Source organism: Callorhinus ursinus, unplaced genomic scaffold (assembly GCF_003265705.2).
Source record: "Callorhinus ursinus isolate GAN/ISIS: 27379988/994484 unplaced genomic scaffold, GSC_fseal_2.0 scaffold53, whole genome shotgun sequence".
Classification (NCBI taxonomy): Eukaryota; Metazoa; Chordata; class Mammalia; order Carnivora; family Otariidae; genus Callorhinus; species Callorhinus ursinus.
The window spans coordinates 8,040,472-8,063,593 of NW_027397115.1; the positions used below are offsets into that span (position 1 = coordinate 8,040,472).

At 49.2% G+C, this 23,122-nt stretch overlaps 1 long non-coding RNA gene across 1 annotated transcript; it reads right to left on the reverse strand.

Annotated features, from left to right (window-relative positions):
- Window positions 1-652: 652 nt before the first annotated feature.
- LOC141371002 (uncharacterized) lies at window positions 653-14,543 on the reverse strand. Its single transcript, XR_012375586.1, has 3 exons — window positions 14,446-14,543; window positions 1,090-1,255; window positions 653-779 (listed from the first exon to the last, which is right to left on the reverse strand). It is a non-coding gene; the product is annotated as an uncharacterized lncRNA (long non-coding RNA).
- Between the last annotated feature and the right edge of the window lie 8,579 nt (window positions 14,544-23,122).

Below are 23,122 nucleotides of genomic sequence, written 5' to 3' on the forward strand. Positions count from 1 at the left end.
CCTGGGCTCAAAGGTGAGAAGTCCATCTTTCCCCGGGGTGGGTGGGTGGGGGGAGGGTTTCAGTTCACTAAGTGTTTGTGGGGGAATTTAAGGTTTTTCTGGCCATTTTGGGTGGAAGTACAGATGGAAAGGACTCCATCCCAAGCTGAATAAGGCTGTGGCCTCCACCCCCTGTTCAAAAGCGCCTGCTATGTGACTCAAGCTCTGCTGGACATGAAGTGTGGTGTTGTGATGGGGTAGCTCCACAGTTTGGTCTCAAGACCACTTAAGGCCCTTAAAAATTATGGAGGGCCCCCAAGTATTTTGTTTATGTGTTGTCTTTTAACATTCAGTGTATGAGAATTAAAACTGAGAATGTTTTTTTCCTTGTTTTTGTCTTTTTTAAAAATTTTTTTATTGTTATGTTAATCACCATACATTACATCATTAGTTTTTGATGTAGTGTTCCATGATTCATTGTTTGTGCATAACACCCAGTGCTCCACGCAGGACGTGCCCTCGTTAATACCCATCACCAGGCTAGCCCATCCCCCTACCCCCCTCCCCTCTAGAACCCCCAGTTTGTTTCTCAGAGTCCATCGTCTCTCATGGTTCGTCTCCCCCTCCGAATTCCCCCCCCTTCATTCTTCCCCTCCTGCTATCTTTTTTTTTCTTAACATATATTGCATTATTTAAAACCGAGAATGTTTAAACACAAGAACACACAAGCACACATTCCAGGAGTCATCAGGGTGACTTCATCACATGTCATGCCCCTTCTGGAAAACACCACTGGATACCTGTGAGACAACGAGGGTGAGAAGAACAAGTGACATGTCAATACTGTGAAATGGTTTGAGCTTTGAGAATCCCCTCAAAAGGTCTCAGGGACACCCAGGGCCCCCCCTTGAAGAACCGCTGAGGAGAAAACATGTCACAGCCTTTGGGAATCTTTATTCTCAGCGGTGACCCTCCACTCCCCAACTGCCGGGGCCATGCCCTGGAAGCCGGGGCCCCGGTTCAGGGGGAGCAAGTATGGTGTGGTTGAGCTTTATTACTGTTATCCATACCAGGCCCTTTTCAAGAGGAAGTGCATGGGTGCCAACATACCTGCGTGGGCCCTGCATTCCTGGAGGTATTGTCATGTCCTCTCTCCCCTCCTCCGGGTGTGGTATCCCTCTTGGACTTTCCTTTCTAGAAGGGAGGGCCAGGCCGGGGCTTCCTGGCTCTCCTGAGTGGAATTTGCCCTGAGCCCTGCGTCACAGGTGCGCCTGAGCTGTGTAAGGAAGGAATGTGGAAAATAGTTTGAATTTGATAAAGGTGTTGTGGGGGAGGGGGACCTTTTCATTCAGAGAGCTGTCGCGGCCTCAGGTTTGTTGGAAGGGCCTGAATCTCAGCCGCACTTGAGAAGCAGGAAGCCCAGAGCCACAGCAGAGGAGGGTTTATATTTCTGTTTCTTTAGTCCCCAGGCTGAACCCTAATCCCATTTCTCTCAGTCATTCCTCCCCACCCCCAAATCCTCAAGCCAAAGCTGATCAAGGCCTTAGTGTGGAATGAAGAGCTAGTCCTATGCCCGGGAGAATGAGTCCCCAGGGCCTCGGTGAGATAAGGAAGGTGAGTATGACACGGACTCGATAAATTATAGGTTCTCAAAATCATTAGTCGGGAATGGGCTACCCCTGATTATCACGCCCCCACACTGTCAGGTTCTTCCAGCCTGTTTCCACCCTCTGAAAAAGCCAGTGAGGGTGACCTCTGTGCCGCATCCCCCCCTTTCCAATGCTTCTGTCTTCAAGTTCTACAACTTAACATGACTGTTACGTTCATTTGGAATCCATCTTGTGAGGTGGAAAGGGGCTGTAATTTTCCACGATTAGTTTTATTGATTCATGTCTTATACAATAATACCTCTTTCTTTCCTTCCTCCTCCAACTTGTAGAAAGAAAAAAAAAGAGGTGCCAAGAAGTCATATATACTGGTGGCGAGATTTTATTCAAGATGTTTCTCTTGCCAGCTCTTTTTCTCCATGATTGCTCAAGTTCCAGTTTTGATGGAGCTGGTTAATAATTCTTTGAGAAAGAGTTGAAGTGTATATTTATGAATCTCAGACTACTCACCAAAGCGTTTTAAGCAGAGGTGGAATTAAGTCACATGACCGGTTTTCTGGTTAATATCTTATAACACTTTGGTACTTTGTGTGGGGGAGGGGTGGGAGCGCTCAAAGCTCAGACACTAATGAATTATCTCCTGTAGCCTTTAAAAAGCTAGATGCCCTTTAGGTAACGGCCCACCTTCGTGGGGGGGGGGGCAGTATGTGCCAGGCACAATGCAGGAGCCCTACCCTGGAGAAGTTTGCCCTCTGACCTCTTCCCTCTCTAGGACTCAATTTCTCCATCTGTGAATGCAGGAGCCGAATGAGCTCATCTCCACAACCCTTTCCAGCTCTTAACATTCTATGGTTCCCCAGGGATAATGGAGATTGATCATTATTTCAACATTACCAGGGATGAACTAGAATGAAAAGGGTAATCTTTCCATCAGGCTCAACAGAACGGCTGCAGTCATCTGCTTAAAATATTCCAGTTCCTAGGAGGTGTTGATGAAGATGATGATAATTCACATTTATGAGGGTCCTACCTGGTTCCACGCACTGTGCCGAGTGCTTTTCCGTGGATTAGCTTACTTACTTTTAAGTGACATGGAAGAGTCTTATGTTTGAAAACACTCAGATCTTAATTTTTTTCAAGTGATAGATGTTAACTTGAGCCCTTGCTCTGCTCCTCACTGGGTGGGTGACCTTGACCTTGTTCGTTTAACCGCTCAGAGCCTCAGATTCCTCTTCTATGAGATGAGACTGAAGTGGCCACCTCATCACATTGTTGCAGGGGTCAGATGAGAAACAGTGCATGAAGCCGCTCTGCCAACCATCAAGTGCAATATGCATACTAGTGGTTATTATTTAGCAAGTAGTACTGCCTACCAAAGCCTTTGGCGGAATTTCAAGAAGTCCCTTGAAATAAAACAGAAATGTGTAATAAACCAATCTTCTTGTCTTCACACAGGGTGGCCTTGTAATGGACATCTCCTAGCTGAGATGCAGCCCAGAGTAGTTACGAACGTGACTCTCAGGTGCCTACATGCAAATCCTGCCTCTGCTATTTCCTAGCTGCGTGACCTCAGGCAAGCTCTTAACCTGAGCTTCCATTTCATCATCTGTAAAATGAGGATAGTAAGAGAGTTGATCGTCTTCATTCATGTACAAAGCATTCAGGAAAGGGCCCAGCACAGAGTCAGGACTTTGTAAATGTTACCTATTATTGTTGTGATTGATAATTATTTTTATTACCTACTGCCATAACAGAATTTATTAATGTAGTATTTAAAGGCTCGACTATGTCTTTAACACTTTTTTTAGCATGGAGATAAAGGATAAAAAGTGAAGACAGGATTTCTACCATCTAGCATTTCACAGTTCACATCTAGATTGGTTTGGCAAATATCCTTGAGCCCCTACCATGGATCACGCAAGGAAACAGAAATCTGAATACAATTGAGTTCTTGCTTCCAAGGAACCCACGTCCAGCTGAGATGTCAGAGCCAGGGAGAGATGTCTTCAGGAAGTACTACCCACTGTAGTTAAGGGTGGTGGTGGGTTGTTGGGAGTTAACCATCCAGAGATCACATTTGACTCTACCACCAACCACCTGTGGAATGCATCTTAATCTCTCTCAAGACAACTTACTTTGGGAGTAAACTGGAGATGTAATAATATCTATCCTCATTGAATTAATAAATATTTATTGTCTACTATGTGCCAGGTGCCATTCTAGATAGTACACATACAGTAGTAAAGAAAGCATGACAACATCCTTGCCCTCCTGGAGCTGACATTCCACAGGGTAGAGACTGAATACACAAATTAATCAAATGTATAGTTTGTTAGTGATATGAGTCATGGAATAAAATAAAGCAGGTAGGGGAGATGGGGAGGCCTGGGGGGTAGGACAAGGCATGGAAGGAGAAAGAAAATTCAACATAGAGTGGCAGGGGTGGCCTCTCAGGGAAGCTGGAGGTGAGAAAGTGATCCTCCTGCATCTCTGTGTGTTGGGGTAGGGGGGGGCCTGAAGGGGGAAGGCTTCCTTCCAGGCAGGGGCTCAGCACGAGTGTGAGGATTAAAGACGATAAAGCTCACTCTGTGCCTGGCACACGGCAAGTACTCAGAAGACACCAGCTGCTATTTTGAGCCATTACTCAGTGCTGAGGCTGCGGTATGAAAGGGGAGGGGGTGGGAATAGAAAAGAGAGAATGACTAAGTCAGCCTGGGGAGGCGGTCTGGAGTGTTTCACAGTGAAGTGACTCTGGTTAGCGCTAGGGCAGAAGAATGAGTAGGAGTTTGCTAGAGGCATGGCAGGGTGTGTGTGTTGGGGGGGGGGGGAGGCATTCCAGGGAAAGGGAGCTTTGCAGCAGAGGTGTGGGGGCGGGGAAAGAACATGGTGTGTTCCCTAAGCCATCGTGTGGGGCGTGGGTGTGCCGGGTGGGGGGCTCTCTCTGGAGGTGGGGGCTGGAGAAGTAAGTGGAAACCAGAGCTTGAAGGGCCTCAGATGCCTTCGTGACGAGTTTATGCTTTCTCCAGTTGGGTGCTGGGAGACTCCTCAAATGTTTACAACTGGGCAATGAAAGGATCAGATTTGTATTTTCATAAGCTCTACGGGGGAGGGAGGCACTGGGGGCAGCAAATTAATGAGTGTTGCGGGGAAGGGTGTAATTAAAAGGCAAAATGAATGGTATGGCTTATGGGACACAGGGAGGAGGCAAGACATCCATCCATCCATTCATCCACTCATTCAGCTCATGTTTAGCGAGGTCCAGCTCTGTGAGGCGAGATGCTGGGGTTGCACTGGGGACCAAGACCATCTCTCTCCATGAGGGAGACAGATGATAAGTGAACCCAACTTGGAAGGGGGAAGGGGAGTGTCCCAAACACAGTTGTTTATGGCCCAGGCAGGTAAGGGAAGGGAGTGAGAGGCTGGGTGGGGCCTGCACAGGACTCCTGTTCCAGGCCAGGGCTCACCTCCCACCTGGGTGGCTGTGGGAGAACGCCGGCTTTGTAGTGGCAGGTCTGGCTGGACATTTTTATGTGATACTTCCTGATTTTTAAATGTTGGCAATTGATCAAACAGAGTGTGGTGACTGAGTATAAGTGGAGTGTGTGTGTGTGTGAGTGTGTGTGCACGCGCGTGCGCGTTCTACTGAGGATAGGTTGTAGGAAAAGCGCTGAGGACATGATATTTAAGTATTATAAGGTATTGGTGGTGGGGAGAGAGAAGAGCTTGTGCCAGGGATCCAGGCAGGGAAAAACGCAGTGTGTTTGGGGAATTAAAGGAAAGCCCATGCCTGGAACTTCGAGACTGAAGGAGAATGTTTCCAAAAGAGGCTGAGTGCGAGAGGTAGGCAGGGCCAGGCCATGCTGGGTCTTCGCAGGCCGGGGTGTGGGGTTTGGTTTTTATTCCAAGTTCACTGAAAGGCTGTCTCTGAGTCATCAGAGACAACTTTAAGGCCTGTGGCATCATTCAGATTCTGGATTCTAGATTTAGAAGAAGGAGGAGAGGAAGAGCAGTTCTAGGGAGGAAAATGGCCAGACCAGGGTGGTTCTCAAAGTACGTAAGCATCTGTGGGTAGAGGATGAGCAAGCTGAAGGACCGCCAGGCAGGCAGCACAGTGGGATGAAGTCCGAGGCCCTGAAAAACCTGGGGAAGTGACGTTCGAATAGGAGGTTGGTGGCATGGTATGGAAATCACTGAACCAAGATCCTTGGTCTCTTCTGGATTTCATCTTGTGGGCCAGAGTGCCCCAAATGTGCCTGAGGTTAAGAATCATTTTGGGTGCTCATTAAAAACGCAGACTCCAAGGCTCCCCTTCTACAAGCCCATTTCTGGAGGTCTGGAACTGGGCCAGGGAACCTGTAATTTTAACCATCATCTGTGGGATTCTCACCCTCAGATAAGTTTGGGAAGTGCTGATGTAGGCACTGGGCATCATGGGTGTCTCTGACCTGGGAGTCAGAAGCTGGTATTTTCAGACAGACATGAGGAGAGACAGAGAGCAGGCAGGGAGACCAGTGAAGAGGCCCTTGCATTTGTCAGGATGCAAGACTGTGAAGGTCTGGACTTGGGTCACGAAGGGGGTTGTCCTTGGTTTCTTAGGGCCGCTGTAACAAAGTGCCACCAACCAGGGGGCTTAAACTGACAGAAATCTGTCCTCTCATGATCCTGGAGGCCAGAAGTCTGAAATCAAGGTGTCGCCAAGATTGGTTCCTTTTGGAGGCTGTGAGGGAGAAGGTTCCAGGCCTCTCTCCTTAGCTTCTGGGGGTTGCCGGCCATCACGGGCGTTCCTTGCATGTGGACACGTCAGTCTGGCATCACACGGCATTTTCTCTATTTTAACCTTCAAGTTAGATGCTGCCTGAAGGTTGAGGAGATAAAGAGGGAAAAGACCACAAGATTTGTTGAAGCTGTTTGCCTGGCATATAGTAGGTTCTCTGGAAGCTTGTTCTGTGAACAGCGAGAAACATTTCCTGAGGGCTTTGGGGGTGTCGGATCAGTGGCATTGTAGGGAGAAGGCCCCTACAGAGTGGACAATAAATAAACGAGGACCATGGCCACCAAAGGCAAGGAGGTAGCTGTGAATAACAGCAGCTAAGACTACGGAGCAGTAAAATGTGCAGAGACTGTTCCTAAAGCATTTACGCTTAGGGTGGGTTTGCCTGGGCCTTTCCCAGTTGTATCCCTGAGCGTTCTGGGACAATCCTTCACTGTCTGGCAAACCCACTTTTGACTTCACAAAAATATATGGATTCAGGTACTGTTATCACTTGCATTTTCCAGGAGGAAACTGAGGCATAGACACATTAAGCAACTTGCCCAGGGCCACACAATAACGGTAGAGCTGGTGCCCAAGCCCAAGTAGTCAGGTTCCAGGGCTCTCGCCCTTCTGTTGCCTTTTATAGGGTCAAGTGAATTTCAGTTGTCGGTTTAAAAAGATTTCTCCCTGGGGCGCCTGGGTGGCTCAGATAGTAAGCGTCTGCCTTCGGCTCAGGTCAGGGTCCCAGGGTCCTGGGATCGAGCCCCACATCGGGCTCCCCACTCAGCGGGGAGTCTGCTTCTCCCTCTCCCACTCCCCCTGCTTGTGCGCCTGCTCTCGCTGTCTCTTTCTCTGTCAAATAAATAAATAAATTCTAAAAAAAAAAAAAAAAAAGATTTCTTCCTTTACAAAATACATAGTTTTGTTTGGACACAGAAAGCATGCTTATGTCGTTTTCCCCTTTTGCCCTGAGACAATCCAACAGGTAAGAAGTCAGTTAAGAGTCAGGTTGCAAGACTTGTTGCCTTCTAGGAGCCTTCTAGAAACATGATAGCCTCCAGGGGATCTGCCCCACAGCCCCGGCATCTGATCAGAATTCCTCATGGAATTTTTTTCAGCAGAGAGAGGGTGGTTCACTATGGAGAGGAGTTTCCAAAATGAAAACAAACCAACAAACAACCCAACTTGTGAGTGGAGATCCAGTAACTTAGCCTTATTAAATTCAACATTAAGGAGAAGAAAACGAAATCATTTATAGAAACCTTCCTTTTCCCCCCCTCAGGAGACATTTAAGGACCGAACTTTTTTTTTTTTAATTTAAGGGCATGCCACCACATCTTTGTAAAATCATACCAATGAGGAAGGCTTGAGAACAACAACAAAGCCAGCCAAAGCCAATGCTCTGATGCCCACGATCTCATGCTTTGTCTTGGGAAACACAGAAGAAAGCAAGACCCAGGAAGCCAAGAGGGCGAGAGGTGGGTGATGATGGGGAGCACAAGAGGGGAATCTGGTTCAGTTCCTTGACCCCAGTTGCCTCGAGCTGGCCCAGCTGGGATAGGGGACCTCACCTCTCCAAGTGCTGTCTGAGTAGCTACCTCAGAGGTTGTACCAAGAATCCCACCAGATTACAAATGTGTCACTGAACGCTACTTCTGGCACATGCCACATGTTGAATTAATGGTACCTGTCACTGCTCAAGACTCCTTTGGGCTTCCACTTTGGTCTGTGATTAGAAAGAGCCCTGAGCTAGCATGTGTGGAAGGCTCACGCTGCGTCAGGCCTGAGCTAAGTGTGCTACACACATTCTCCTATTTACTCCTCACATGAACTCGGGTCCTGTTATCATTCCATTTGCAGATCTGGGGGACTGAGGATAAATGGCCTAATGATTCACACACAGGGGAAGGGCTTAGGACTCAGGTCCATTCTGACCCTGCTTTCTATGGCACAGCTTTACAGGGATGCTTAAAAACAAAAAGAGCAGTCATTTTTCTCGTTTCCGGTCTCTCTAAGTATTAGGAAGATCTATTTGCCTCTGCAAAGCGCCTCTGGGAAATTTCAAAATGGAGCAAAGGTAGGCCCAGCCGCCTTCCGGAGTGGGAAGTTTTTGCCTGTGTTCTGAGGCAAAACCTTTCAGGCTGAAGTTGTTTCCCTCACGGATGAACCTGGGCCCCAGGGTGGGACCCTGCCCCCTGCTCACTTTCTTCACCCTGAGGTAAATGGTCCGAAAGCTTCCTCTTAAACAGTAGTCCTTCAAATAAGTGCTTTGTGCGTGGGGCCTGTGTTTCCTGTTCCTTGTTCAGGCTGGTAAGGAGAATGTTTATCTTGGTCTGCTAACTTCGTCTGATTCTGTAATCATGAGCAGTGAGTGTTGCTTTTTATTTGTCTGTGGCCCTTGCCCCACTTTTCCCTGGTGGGCATCTCCACGACTTGGGGGAAAAGGTCTCTCAGCTCCATCTTTAAGATCAGGAGAGTGAGCATTTAGTGATGCTCCTATCAAGTCTGGCCGTGACCCTGAAGTCCTAAGCTCTCACCCTTTGCATGGCCCTGAATGCGAAACCAAGGTGCTGGGCATTTTCCGCCCCCACTGTGCCTTACTCTTGCTCATTCACACAGTCAGCCATTCGGCGATGCGCTCGTTCAGACTCCAAACGTGGAGTGCCTGCCGCGGTGTGGATGACTCTTTACTCTCCAGCCTCCCGGTGCTTCTCGGAGATCCCCCCGAAGCACCAGTTTTTAAAGAATTTTCCAGTCATCACAGATGCATATTTTTGTAAAATATAATAAAAAATGAATGGCCAGGAAAAAATGAAATTTAAAAATCCCAAGGACCTATCAAATGCAAGCCGTGATTTTTTAGCTAAGGTTCGGCAGAGGCCCCACTTTGAACAGCACTGTGCTGGAACCCGCGCTTACAATACAGCGTGCTAAGTGTCCCCATAGAGATGAGCTCCCAAAAGATAGGAACAGAAATAGGTTTGTAGGAATCCAAAGGAGGCAATACTGTGTGTAGTAGAAATAGCTTTGAAAAACCAGTTTGGGGCCTCCATTTCCCACCTGCCAAATAGTCCACCCCACAGGCTGGTGGGTGTAGCTGATGCATAAAGCACTAGACATACCGAATCCGAGGAACACTGCAAATCTCAAATCATCAGGTTCGTTTGGTGGTTCAAGAACTCCAAACTGCTTAGATGAGATTCATATAGATTTACCTTATATTACTCTACACGTTAAAATATTTTAAAGTAATTTTTATTATAAAAGTAAAACATTCTGGGGGCACCTGGGCGGCTCAGTCGTTAGGTGTCTACCTTCGAATCAGGTCATGATCCCAGGGTCCTGGGATCCAGCCTCACATCGGGCTCCCTTTCCACGGGGAAACCTGCTTCTCCCTCTCCCACTCCCCCTGCTTGTGTTCCCTCTCTCGCTGTCTCTTTGTCAAAAAATAAATAAAACCTTAAAAAAAAAAAAAAAGTAAAACATTCTGTAGAAGACTTTCCCCTTCACCTTTCCTTCTTTATATTCATTATACAAATACAGCAATGTGTGCATACCATACATGTTTTTTATTGGACAAATCTTGTTTCACTCGAGTATATCATGGTGGGGGCGCAAGGGTGGCTCAGTGGGTCAAGCATCTAACTCTTGATTTCAGCTCAGGTCATGATCTCAGGGTCATAAGATTCAAGCCCGGCCTCAGGCTCTGTGCTGGGCATGGAGCCTGCTTAAGATTTTCTCTCTCCCTCTCCCTCTGCCTCACGCGCACTAAGAAAAAAAAATACACCATAGTGATGCTTCCACTTTACTACTTACATTCCTTCTTCATTCGTTTCTCCAGGCTACATTGCTCTCCAAGGTATGCTGTAACTTATCTAGACAGTCTTGTGATGGTGGACATTCAAGTCATCATCACTCAGTGTTTCAGTGAACATCCTGTGCATCTGTCTTGTGCAGTTCTGTGTGTATTCCTCTAGTCATATTCCAAGAAATCAGTGGGTGTGCACATTTAAATGTGCAGGTACTGCCAAAGCTGTCTTCCTGAGGGATGGTGCCAGTCATGAGCAGAGTTGAAAGTTGGAAAATGCGCTGTTGAACTTAACGCCTCTTTTTGCTGATCAACAGGAGGAACGGGGGAAGAACTGGATGGAAGTCACAGGTGAGTTCAAGACACAGCCAAAAACACGGCCTCCTGACTCTGTCCGGGGAGCTCCTTGTGTTTTTATCAACTTCTAGCAGCGCTATGGTCATTTACCTTGACTGGTCTCGTGCCCTGCCCAGACCCAGGAGTAAAGGCTTTGAATGAGCATATTCGTGTCACCTTTCAACCTCGGTCCTTAGCCGTGTCTTAAGCTGCTTAAGAAAGGGACTCTGACTTGGGTGCCTTGGCAGTCCCTTTGGGGGAGAACATCTGGTCCCTTTTGACCAAGTCATTCTTGTCACGTCCAGGGACAGCTGAGTCTAGTGAGTGAAGCACGGAACATGGCCTCCAAACTTAGTTCCACTCCGACTGGGATTTGGGGTGTGGTGCTCAGTGTCTCTGCCTCAGTGTCCCCACCTTGGAAACAGGAGCCTCTCACAGAACGATCGTGAAAGTAAAACGGTAATTGTATGGGAAGGGTTGGGAGGCCCTTGGGATGTTTGTTTTCCTTCTCTTACGGAGTTTAAGGACTGGGATGTGGGGCTGAGTCTCCAACAGAGGGCAGTCTGAGCTGGAAGCATGGTTCTTCACACTGAGGAGCATCTGTAAGACGCTCCCTGGTGCTAATTTGTTCCCAGAGTTGAGATTTAATTGAGGTCAGAGTCATTTGCTCTTATCGCTGGTGAGCTGCTCTGAAGAGGTGATTTAAGGACAAGAAGTGGCCACATCCCAAAATTCCTCGGACACTCCCTGCTCTCATTTCTCTCTGAACTCTTCATCTTCTAAATATTATCATCTGTCTTCACTTCTCTATCTTCAGGGCGCTCCATTTCCGTTCATGGCATCACTGCCTCTCTGGTCTTCCAGGACTGTAACTCTACTGTGAACCCTGGACCCCTCACTCCCCATATGCACGCAGCTGCCTCATCCAGGACGAGCAGCAAGTCGTGCCCTGGTCCTTCCCTGTGGCCCGGCAGCAGCACACCCAGGGCAGACCTTCCTGACAGCCGGCCAGCACGAAGCACCACATCCAGGCAGGTCTGGGAAGGCTCAGTCTGAGCTTTGGGCCTGGAGTAATCTGATCTCCTGCTCCAGAGCGGAGCCGGCTGCCTGGGTGACACGCCTCCCCCTCCTTCACAGGACACCAGGGCTCTCCCATGCCTGGCCCAACCCTCTACTCTGCCTTCCCACTGTAATGGTGGCCCTTTAGGGAGAGGTGACTGTGCAAAGCCAAGGCCTTCACAGGTCTGATGTCATATACTTCTCAGGAGATGACAGATAGGAACCGTTAGTGTCTCCTGCTTCTGGATGGGGAAACTGAGAGCCTGCTGAGTGCAGTGACTTGCTTACAGTCATGCAGCTGGGAAGCGGTGACACTGTGATCTGATGCCCAATGTGTCTTAACTGTTTCCCAAACAGCGGCCCTCCACCCGCCTAGGGGTGTGTTAAGAGGGTCCCATGAAATGTCAAAAACGCTAATGGCTTCTGTCTCAGTTTCTATTTTAAAAAGATGAGTAAATGGGGCGCCTTGGGTGGCTCAGTCGTTAAGCGTCTGCCTTCGGCTCAGGTCATGATCCCGCGGTCCTGGTATCGAGCCCTACATCGGGCTCCCTGCTCTGCGGGAGGCCTGCTTCTCCCTCTCCCACTCTCCCTGCTTGTGTTCCCTCTCGCTGTGTCTCTCTGTCAAATAAAAAAATAAAATCTTTAAAAAAAAAAAAAGATGAGTAATTATGTTTGGGTTTCCCTTAAAAAAAACAGTCGGCGTGGGAGCCTCCACTTGCCCAGTGAGCACAGAAGCAATGAGCGTGTGCGTGGCCCAACCTCCTGCTGGGTCTCGGATGCTGGGTCTCGGGGGGCACCAGCACCATGTGGTTGTGCGGTATTAACCGGTCTTCACTCTTACACCTATCTTGCTTCATTTCCACCACAGCTAAACACTGCCATTGTCGTGTGACTAGTTCACGAGGGTCCTGTGTCACTGAAAAATCCACATTACAAAGAAAAACATAGCGATGATTCTCTACGTGCCTGTACTCTTGTCAAATAAAAATCTGGAATGATCTCTTCTCACTTCTTAGAAACAGACACAAAAATTGAGAAAATAAACTTTTAGAAGAAACAAATGCCAGGAATCCAAGAGAAGTAAGACTTATAAAAGGTGGCAGTTAGTTCAGTGGTCCCTTTGCTAAGAAAGAGGCTCCCTGAAGCCAGGGACTGTGTCTACTTTTACCGTCGGTAACCAGTGCCTGGCACACAGGAGACGCTCGGGAAATGTTTGTTGAATGAATGAACGTCAATGATACGGTCTGACACAGGATCAATGTGGATTTTTGGACTTGGCCCTCTAGGAAGGATGACCAAGGATGACTAAGTGATGACCAAGATTTTCTGCCCTCTGTGGTCTGTGGCCCTATCCCATCCTCATCTCAATGGATCCTTCCCTCCCCTCATGCTGTGGCCGGGGAAGGTCAGGAGAGGGGAAATGTGGTCCTGGGGGTCCCACGGGAGAAGGTTCAGATTCCACATCTGCCGAGTGAGGCTGTGACTGGCCCCCATTTCTAAAGGCTGAGACCCCCAGGCCTGGGGCTCGGACCTCTTCTCTGACTCCTTCTCCAGGTTACAGTCTTCAGCGTCATGGCTTTAAATACCACCTACGTGCTGATGGCCGTCACACTATCTCGGGCCCCAATCTCTCCTCTGAACCCAGACATACATTAACTTGCCTACTCGGCCCCTTCATTATTTCTACCTACTAGACGTCTCTCACTTAATGCAGTCCAAACTGAACCCCTGATCTCTCCACCCACAGTCTCATCAAGCTTTTTCCATCTATGCGTTGTCGCTTCCAGGAGACTACTGCTGGAATCATCCTTGACGTCTCTGCTTCTCTCACACCCACATCCGATCCGATCGGCTTGACCTCCAAAATATCTCCAGAATCCAACTCCTTCTCACCGCTTCCACGTCTTCTACCCTGGACCAAGTCACGGCCATCTCTTGTGTGCCCTGTTGCAGAGGCCTCCTCCCTGGTTTCTCTCCTATTCCTTCCCCTCTCCAGTCTAACCCCGACTCCAAGCCAGAAGGCTCCTAGTGAAACCTAAGTGAGAGATCAGGTCCCTCCTCTGGTTGAAGCCCTCTGAAAGCTCTTATCTCACTTAGAGTCAATGCAAACCCCTTTCAATAGCCAACAGTCTCTATCTTTCCTGCTTTCCCTAACCTTACCTACCGCCACCCTTCCCCTCACTCGGGGCCTTTGAGGTTCCCTTCGGCACTCCCGTACTGCTCCAGCTCTGCTTCCAGGAAGAAAGGATGAAATTCTGGACATACTTACCTGCCTTCTTTATTATTTGCATCCCCTGTGACAACGTGAGCTCCACATAGGCACGGACCTTGTTTTTCCCACTTGATTTCCAGAAACTAGAACTGTTCTGGCCCAGAGCAGTGCCCACGAGTAAATGAGGGTGATCAATCAAAATCTATGTACGGCTGACCCTTGAACAGCTCAGGAGTTGGGAGCCGTGGCCCGACCCAGTTGAAAATCCATGGATAGCTTTGACTCTCAAAAACTGAGCTACTAATAACCTCCCGTTGACTGGAAGCCTTACCGATAACATAAACAGTAAATTAACACAATAGCAACAGTAGATTTTCACATGTTATATGTATTATATATTGTATTCTCACAATGAAATAAGCTAGAGAAAAGAAACTGGTATTAAGAAAATCATGAAGAGGAGAAATATATTTGTAGTACTGTGCTGCATTTATCGAAAAAAATCCACGTTAAAAGTGGACCCACACATGTTGGACCTCCATGTTGCTGAAGGGCCAGCTCCAGTTCTAAGAGGCAGTGACCATCTTAGACTGAACCCAAGGCCAGTGCACCTCTACTCACTCCGGTGAAGGGTGAGCCAGCATGACAGCACAGGGGATGTCACCCAAACACAACAGGTGCGGTATATTACCTGAGGCTGGATCAAGATGCAGACAGGCTCTACAGAGATTACGACCAGTGGCCCCCTCTTGAGACTGAGGTTAGCCAGGGTGATTTTGGAGCTTTGTGCCTTACCTGGAACAGGAAACAGGAGGTAAGCAGTTAACGGCTATCCATCGTGAATCAGGTGCCGGCACACTGCTAATCTCTCCTCACCCGAGTGCCCTGGTTAAATCCTCACACAACCCCGTGGCTGGCCACGCTTCCTAGCACTATTTCAAGATGAAGAAACGGAGGCCTGTGGGAGTTAAGCAACTTGACCATAATCGCTCAATTAACCATCTCTCCTGGACATTCTGTTTCACAGGGTTTGGGGTGACGCCCTTAAACCTGCCTTTTCTATGATTTTATTTTTTTAATTTTAATTTTTTTAAATATTTTATTGATTTATTTGAGAGCAAGACAGAGAGAGAGAAAGAGAGTGTGTGCATGAGTGGGGCAGGGCAGAGGGAGAGGGAGAAGCAGACTCCCCGCTGAGCGCAGAGCCCGATGTGGGACTCGATCCCAGGACCCCGGGATCATGACCTGAGCCAAAGGCAGACGCTTTAACCGAATGAGCCACCCAGGCGCCTCTAAAGACTTTAAGTAATCTCTACACCCAACATGGGGCTCGAACTCACAACCCTTAGATCAAGGGTTGCACACTCTACCGACCAAGCCAGCCAGGCGCCCCAAACCTGCTTTTCTACAAAGCACCAGTGGCTGTTTTTGTCCTGAGGCAAGTGGGGAAACACTGAACTTTCTGGAAATGTGCAGACCAACTTTGGAAGTCAGTTCTGCTGTTCTTAGGGCTGTCACAAAGTCCTAGGGTCACTCCTGCCCCCAGACAGGCTCCCTCCGGCTGTCCCAGATGGAAAGCAAGCTGGTGGCATGTGCTGGGTGTTTTTCCCAGTTCTTTCCTCCCCTTCAGAAGCCCCATTTGCCCCCAAGTCAGCTGGTTTGCACTGGCTCTTAAGTTTTGGTAACTGTATCTTTTATCTCTGTCACCTCCGTCCTGCTTCACCTCCTTCCCTTTGAAAATATTTCAAGACTTTATCCATGCCCGTTAAACCATAAGGTAAAAATTCAAGTACCTTAAAAAAAAAATGCATGACACACAAGAAACGATTATATCTCAACAACTGGAATCCAAACAGAATGAAACAAATCCATACTTGTTTTTGGTACTGACTGCTCAAAGCAAAGCCAGGGAGTCTAAGTGGCAGAAAGAATACACGTCTCCTGTTTACTATTGGGCAGCTGTGACCGGCCCTCTGATGGCGCGTCCCTGGGGTAGGGTTTCCCTGACGCTTAAACACCCTACCTCCCTGCATCTAGGTGTCTGCAGTCCTCGAGTATCTCCGGTGCAGCCGTGGATCACATTTTCCCAACAATAAGCACAATTTCTCCCTTAAGGAAACTTGTTACCAAGAGGTTCGAGGGACTGGAATGTGTAATACAAAACAGACATGCAAAGACGACTGAGTTTTACGGCTCAAGAAGAGAAAGAATGACTTTATTGACTATAAAATAAAGTCCACATGCTACAAGTTGGCCTGAACCCACCTTGGGCAACTTTTATTTTTTCAAATAGATCTGAGATGGAAAAAATCTGCCAGCCCCTTCATGGCACGGAGGGGCCCGAGGGATAAGGCACTGCTTGAACCTCAGTCTCTTGGGAAGAGGTGCTAAGGCCTCCCCAGGGAAGTTGGGGGATGTGGGAGGACACACTCTGCTGGCCAGTATTTCCGTGCTTTTGGTTGCGCCCTGGATAGCTGTACCGTGTTCGGCAGAATTAGGACTTAAGTCATTGTCTCTATTAGGAGATCAAGCTCGGTCGAAGGAGATGCGTATGGCTGTCGGGCTGACATGGAGCAGACTCGTGATAACAGATTTTTGTGTCAGCTTGATGGGATAAAGGATGCCCAGAGAGCTGGTAAAACATTATTTCTGAGTGTGCCTGTGAGGATGTTTCTGGAAGAGATGAGCATCTGAATCAAACCGAGTGAAGAAGGTTACCCTCACCAGCGCAGGTGGGCACCATCCAGTCTGCTGAGGTCCTGAACAGAACAGTAAGGCAAAGGAAGTGCAAATGTGTTCTTGCTGGAGTTGGGACATCCATCTATCCCGACCTCAGACATGGCCTCCCCTGGTTCTCAGCCCCAGACTCGGACTGAATTATACCACTGGCTGTCCTGGTCCTCCAGCTTACAGAGGGCAGGCTATGGGACTTCTGCGCTTCCGTGATCTCACGCGTCAGTTCCTATACTAAATCTCCTCCTATATGTACATCCTATTGGTTCTGTTTTTCTAGAGAACCCGAATACATTCCCATCATTTTTGTTTCCCTTCCTGCTTGGCCAAATGGAACCACAGTAAACCTCTGCTCGTTTGCTTCCTTCTTCCTAGCATACCCCTTGAATATTTGGATGCCCTAAACCAACACTGCAGAGTTCCGCTCAGATGCCTCCTCTTCCAAAACATCCTCCCGGAAGCCACCATCAGAGGCTGCTTCTCCCAGCCTGTCTGTGCCTGTGCCAGGGGCCCCCACAAACTGCTTTCGGCGTGGCCGTCCTCCACCAGCTCGCTCCAGCCCGAAGCCGGGTGCCGGTCCACACACTAGCTCGTCCTTGCCCTCTGAAGCCATCCCTTGTACCCATCTCCAGGCCACTCGTCACGGAGATCTTTCTCAAATGCAAACCTATGCTGCACATTGGTGCCCAAAGCCTTCTGCAGCTCCCATGAGTCTGAGGCTGAAGATAAAAACTCCGCGTGGGCCACAGCGCCCTGCATGGCGTGGCCCCGTCTAGCTCTTCAGCTTCATCTTTGTGTTTTGCCTGAAATGTGACTCAAAGGCCATAAAATTCACCCTTTTAAAGTATACAATTTAGGGGGCGTCTAGCTGGCTCAGTTGGTAGAGCATGTGACTTTTTTTTTAAAAAGATTTTATTTGATTTTTTTTTAAATGTTCGCCACGTTCACAATTTTATCACGAATTAGTATTTTTTTAAAGATTTTATTTATTTATTCATGAGAGGCAGAGAGAGAGAGAGAGAGGGAGAAGCAGGCTCCCCGCTGAGCAAGGAGCCCGAATCAGGACTCGATCCCACTGGGATCATGACCTGAGCCGAAGGCAGACGCTTAACCATCTGAGCCACCCAGGCACCTGATTTTATTTATTTGAAAGAAAGCACGAGTGATCTGAGGGGCAGAGGGAGAAGCAGACTCCCTGCTGAGCAGGGAGCCCGATGCGGGACTCGATCTCAGGGCTCTGGGATCACGACCTGAGCCGCAGGCAGACGCTTCACTGATGGAGCCACCCAGGTGCCCCGATGCCTGTGGTTCCAAGCTTATCAGACCTCAGGCCTCTTTGTCAACCCTGAAATGAAATAGACACTGCCTATGTACTTCTCGAACTGTAAGAGAAAGGCGAGTAGAGAGTAATTTATGATAAAATCATCTGTAGGATACTGCTGGAAGTCCTAGTGAAGTCTCCAGGGCTTGAGCTTCCAGGTGGAAAGATGACAGCTACACAGGCAGGTGGGTCTAGGTGTGGGATGCGGACCCCCCACGCGCCTCAAGCGCGCTGAGTCTAACCGCTGCCGGAGCTGTTCCTCCAGAGTAGCAACCAATGTGAATTCCCAGGCAAAGGTCAGTCTTCTCTCAATTTACACGGTCATAGCATTCCAGGAAAGGTCAATATATATAAAAACCATGAGGAAAACACTCTGTGTTTGTATGTAAAACAAAGTTGGGCTCCAGGTTGACCTAACTAACCCAGCGAACCTTCCAGACTTCCTCTTACCAGGTGAATTCTCTTTCCGGGCACCCCGTGCTGCTTCTTCACGGCACTGGACGCCATTTGTGGTCATACGTTCACATGTCTTCTTTTTTATTTATTTTTTTAAAGATTTATTTATTTGAGAGAGAGGGAGTGCGTGAGCAGGGGAAGGGGCAGAGGAAGAGGTTATCTAGGCAGACTCCCCGCTGAGCATGGAGCCCAACGCTGGGCTCAGTCTCATCACCCATGAGATCAGGACCTGAGCCAAAACCAAGAGTGGGATGCTCAACTGTCTGAGCCCCCCGGGCACCCCTGTCTTCCTTTTATTTAAGTCCCTGTCCCCCACTAGACACAGACCCCACGAGGTCTATAGATCTGTGACCCTCCCATCTTTGGATTCCCAGTCCTGAACGTGGTGGCGCCTGGTACTTGGGACATTTCCTGAATGGATTCCTGTCTAACAGTGTTCTTGTCCACTTCCTCTCTTGTCCCGGGAGTTCTTAGAGTACTGTGCCAAATTCATCTGCGTCGCCAGTGCTGACGATGGTTCCTTTTTCATATGGAAAACAACGGTCAAATATTTAATAAGTGAACAGAAGCGAAATTACCATTGGGCTACCAGTGTCTTCATAAATGGGCTAAGGACACATTTTGACCCATGCTTCCACAAATCCTCCGGAAACTGCTGTGCTAGAGACATGGTTGTATGGGAATACTCTTTACAGCTGTGGTTTCAGCAGAGAACCTTCATTTTCACCGTGTTACCAATGACCTCCGCTCTAGCTGCTGTGGAGCAACCGACCCCAAAACTTAGGAGCTTAAAGCAACGATGAGTTGGTCATTTCTCACCATTCTGTGGGGTGGCAGTCTGGGCAGCAGGGCGGCTGGCCTTCTTGGGCTCACTGGTGGGGCTCCAGGCATCCAACAACTCGACTGGGGCTGGAGGGTCCAAGGCAGCCTACCCCACATACCTAGCAGCAGTCCGGCTGTCAGCGGAGGTGCTGCGGTTCACTTCCACATGGACACTTGGTCTTCTAGGGGGGCTAGCCCAGGCCTCTCCGCCATTTGTGGTCTTGAAATTCGAAACAAGTGAAAGTAAAGGCAGAAACTCCCGGGTGAAGGCCTGGTTCCAAAGCTGGCAGACCACCACTTCCACCTCATTCTGTCAAAGCAAGTCACAGTGCCACCCAGATTCAAGTGGGCGGAGACACGGGTTTTCAGGAGCCGATCAACACACTGCAAAGAGCAGGGAACTCAGGGAGGACACTCACTAGTGGGCCCTTATTGTCATGGCCCGCCACAGCCATGTTCCCTGGAGCACACTCTTCTCCTTCCTGGTTCTGGAATCTGAAGGGCAGCACTGGCTCTTTCCTTTGATGGAGGTGCTCTGGCACCCGGGGTCTCCCCTTGGGACTTGGCATCTCCTTCTCTGGCGCTGGAGGTGCAGAAGGTAGAGGAGATGAGGTTGGACGTGCTCTTGTTTAGATTTTGTGTGGTTTAATTTGGGGAGCAGGACCTCGTTTTTGCTTTGGTTAAGTCCTCATATCATTTTATTTTCTTGCCATTTGCCTTGTTTCTCTTCCAACTCAATGGCAATAAAAAATTGAGTTAATGGACCATTCTGGCTAGGGGTTCTGTAGACTTTACTAGAGAAGTACCTAAGAGTTGAGAGCACTGATTCTGGAGCAAGAGCCCCTGAGTGTGAATCCTGGCTCTGTGACTTGCTGTGGGACCTTGGGGAAATGACTTCACCTTCCTATACCTCAGTTTCCTCCTCCCTAACCCGGGGATCGTAAGGCCAAGGGTGAGGCTGCTGTAGGGGCACAGCAGGTGCAGAGCAGAACAGCGGGGAAAGTGCCAGATCAGGACCCTTGCCCACAGGTCAGGTAGTCTGCAGCTTCTGCCATAGATGGGCTTATTTTTTGGGGGGGGGGGAGCTCGGGGAGGCAGAGGAAGGTGGTGGCTTAACTACAAAGCAGTCTGTAGTCTCTGGTAGTATGTCCGTGAAACAGCAAAGCCAACATGTGCATGCCTCCTGCTCATAACTGTGTCTTATTCTAGCCCTATTACGAGGTATTTGTGCTTTCGGTATAAATTATAAATCTAAACACATGCAGGGTTTGTTTTTCCCCCAAAGCAGATTCCAACCAGCATGAAGCCAGCCAACCCAAATAAATTGTGCACTTAAGTCCATTGTTTCCAGCAACATGTAAACTGTTGGGTTGTAGAGAATGGCTTTGAAGAGGGCGCCCCATTAGTGTTCCTAGCATCAGGGTTCAATTTAGGCAGTGCATATTTGAAGAGTTTACTAGAAGTTTGTGGCAAAGAAAGACATGCATGCTCAGGGAGGGGGGCAAAGGGCTCTTATCAAATTGTACAGGATGCATTTAGGCGGTGTTGTCATAAAAGCACAAAATAAAGCAACAGCCCTGAACTCAAGGAGACTCGCAGAATTCCTGAGCTGGGGAAGTCATTCTGGGAATGCAAAGATCGCTTTCAATGTTATGTTTGTAAGGAAATGACAGTCACCAAGTGGAGAATGTCAGGTCCTCAGAGAAACCCTGTGGGCACTCACGTGCAGAGAACTATTTACTTAACTGGAGCTGGTTCTGAAAATATTTGACTCCGGAGGGTCCCAAAGGGAGTGCGGAGGGTGGCTGGGATTTTCTCTCAGGTCAGGACTCGGCTTTTGCTAATCCCCCCAGCTGATAAAGCTCCAATCTTCAGGGCAAATTCATTCCTCTGCTGAACCAAGGTTTATGGCCCTGGCAGATGCCAGAGCAGGAACCGGTCGTTCGAAAGGTTTTCCCAGCACAACAGAGCCTTCTTCTATCTGATGGACTGGTAGCTTGCCACAGTGGAGCAGAGGTGCCTGGGGTGAGGCTCTGGGTGAAGATGAGGGTGGAGGAGAGGCCTGCGAATGAACGATCCGGGCATTTATCTCCAGGAAGAATCCAGCAACGTGACATTCTCAGCAGCGCTAAAGGTTGACAGAGCTGACAGAGGAGAGAAGTTTTGACAGCGCTACCAGGACTATGATGGATTTTACCAAGTAGGCTAAGTTTGGGGGTTTGTTCTTTCCGTTAAGCTTGCACCCCCACTTCCCAAGTGGGAGGTTCTTTCACCACTCCAGACTTTGTGACTTTGTCCCCGCTGTCTTGTAGGGTGCTGGGGCATTAATGGCAGTAATGAGTCCAAAAAGCCAGGAGTGAGGCCACCTAGTCCCCAGTCTGGCTTCTCCACGAGAAGTGGACAAATGAGTGAATTCAGCCCTTAACTACCGAGCACCTACTCTGCTCCGGGCACTAAGTGTGCAATGGCACTAGGGTTGTCCTGGTCGGGATGGACCAGGTGGAGGGGAAGGCTGAGAAAACAGGTACTCTCGTGGGACAACACGAGGGTGACGATGATGACACGGATATTTAACAGGAGCCAGACAGGGTCTGCAGACTTTCCATGTAATGTCTTGTGCTTTTCAAGTTTCACACACATGCGAATCACTTTGAGATCCTGGTAAAATGCAGGATCTGGTTTGGGAGGTCGGGGGTGGGATCCGGGACTCTACTAACAAGCTCCAGTCAGCTGGTCCCCAGGCTTCACAGTAAGAAGGAAGGTATTATTTCATCCAATGCTCAGAACATACCACTGAGGCACTATAGTTATTCCCATTTTACAGACAGGGAAATGGAAGCCTGGAGAGGTCAAGTGACTTGCCCAAGGTCATAGAGCTGGGAACAGAGGAGCCAGGACCGGACTCCAGGGCCTGCGTGCTTACCCAGCTCTGCCATGGTAAGGCAGTGGGGGTGGCGCCGAGAGGGGCACAGTGCCCGGAGGAGGGGCTCAGAGAAAGCTCCGGGAGAATGTGTCTCTTGGTTGGGTGCCAACAGGCTAAGGGTTAAGGTATTAGCCAGGTGAGAGCCAAGGAGGGTGGCGAGAGAAGCCTGAGGGGAGAGAGTACCCAGCTAGGTGGCTGGGGAACCCGCAGGGCCTGGCACAGTAAGGGCACTCAGGCTGTTTATTCAGCAGAGCAGGAGAGGGGCAGAGACCAGGGCTCTGCAGGGCACGAAGGCTGCCCTTTCTGGCCTTACCCTGAGGCCCCGAGAAGGAAGGTTCTCTGGAAAGATCGCATAACCTTTCTGTTTACTCATCGTTCCCTGACACACCTCCCTGGGGCATCCCCTTCATTCTCAAAGGCACTGCCCCGCCCAGCACTCACTACCTGGGCTGCAATGAGCACTTGGCACAGTGGGTCTCTGTTTACACATCTGTCTCCTGCGAGTACATTTCCTGCCTATCCCTCTCTGTCCCCAAAATACCCAGCCTGGCACGTGGGTGACAACACCTGCCCTGCTTCCATCATGAGGATGCTGTGAGGGGGGCGTGGGTGGACATGGAGAAAAGAGTCCAAAAGAACTGGATATGCCGCACCGTCTGGAAGGCGTGTGCCCGGCGAGGCTGTCGCGTGGGTTTTGGGACAGTGGGTAGTGGGGTCTCCCTGCCAGGCCCCCTCTTCGCCTAGGGTCCCCCAAATGCCCGCAACTCAGGCACCACTGTGACAACTCTGGCCCTATTCATCCCCAGGGGCTCCCACGTACTTAAGATTTTCCTGTACACTGATTTCCTTTTTCCCCTACCTTCACTGTGACAGATTTCCAACCTGCACAGAAGTTGAGCGAAGAGCATCAAGAACACCTGTACGCTCCTCCCCGAGATCTACTACGTGTCAACGTTGTTCCCACAATCCGTCTGCCTCCTCCATTTCTCTCCGGGCCTACATGTTAAAAAAAAGTAGCGCGGGCTGATTTTTCTCTGGGTTCATTAAAAATATTTAAATAAACCTTGGGGCGCCTGGGTGGCTCAGTCAGTTAAGCATCTGCCTTCAGCTCAG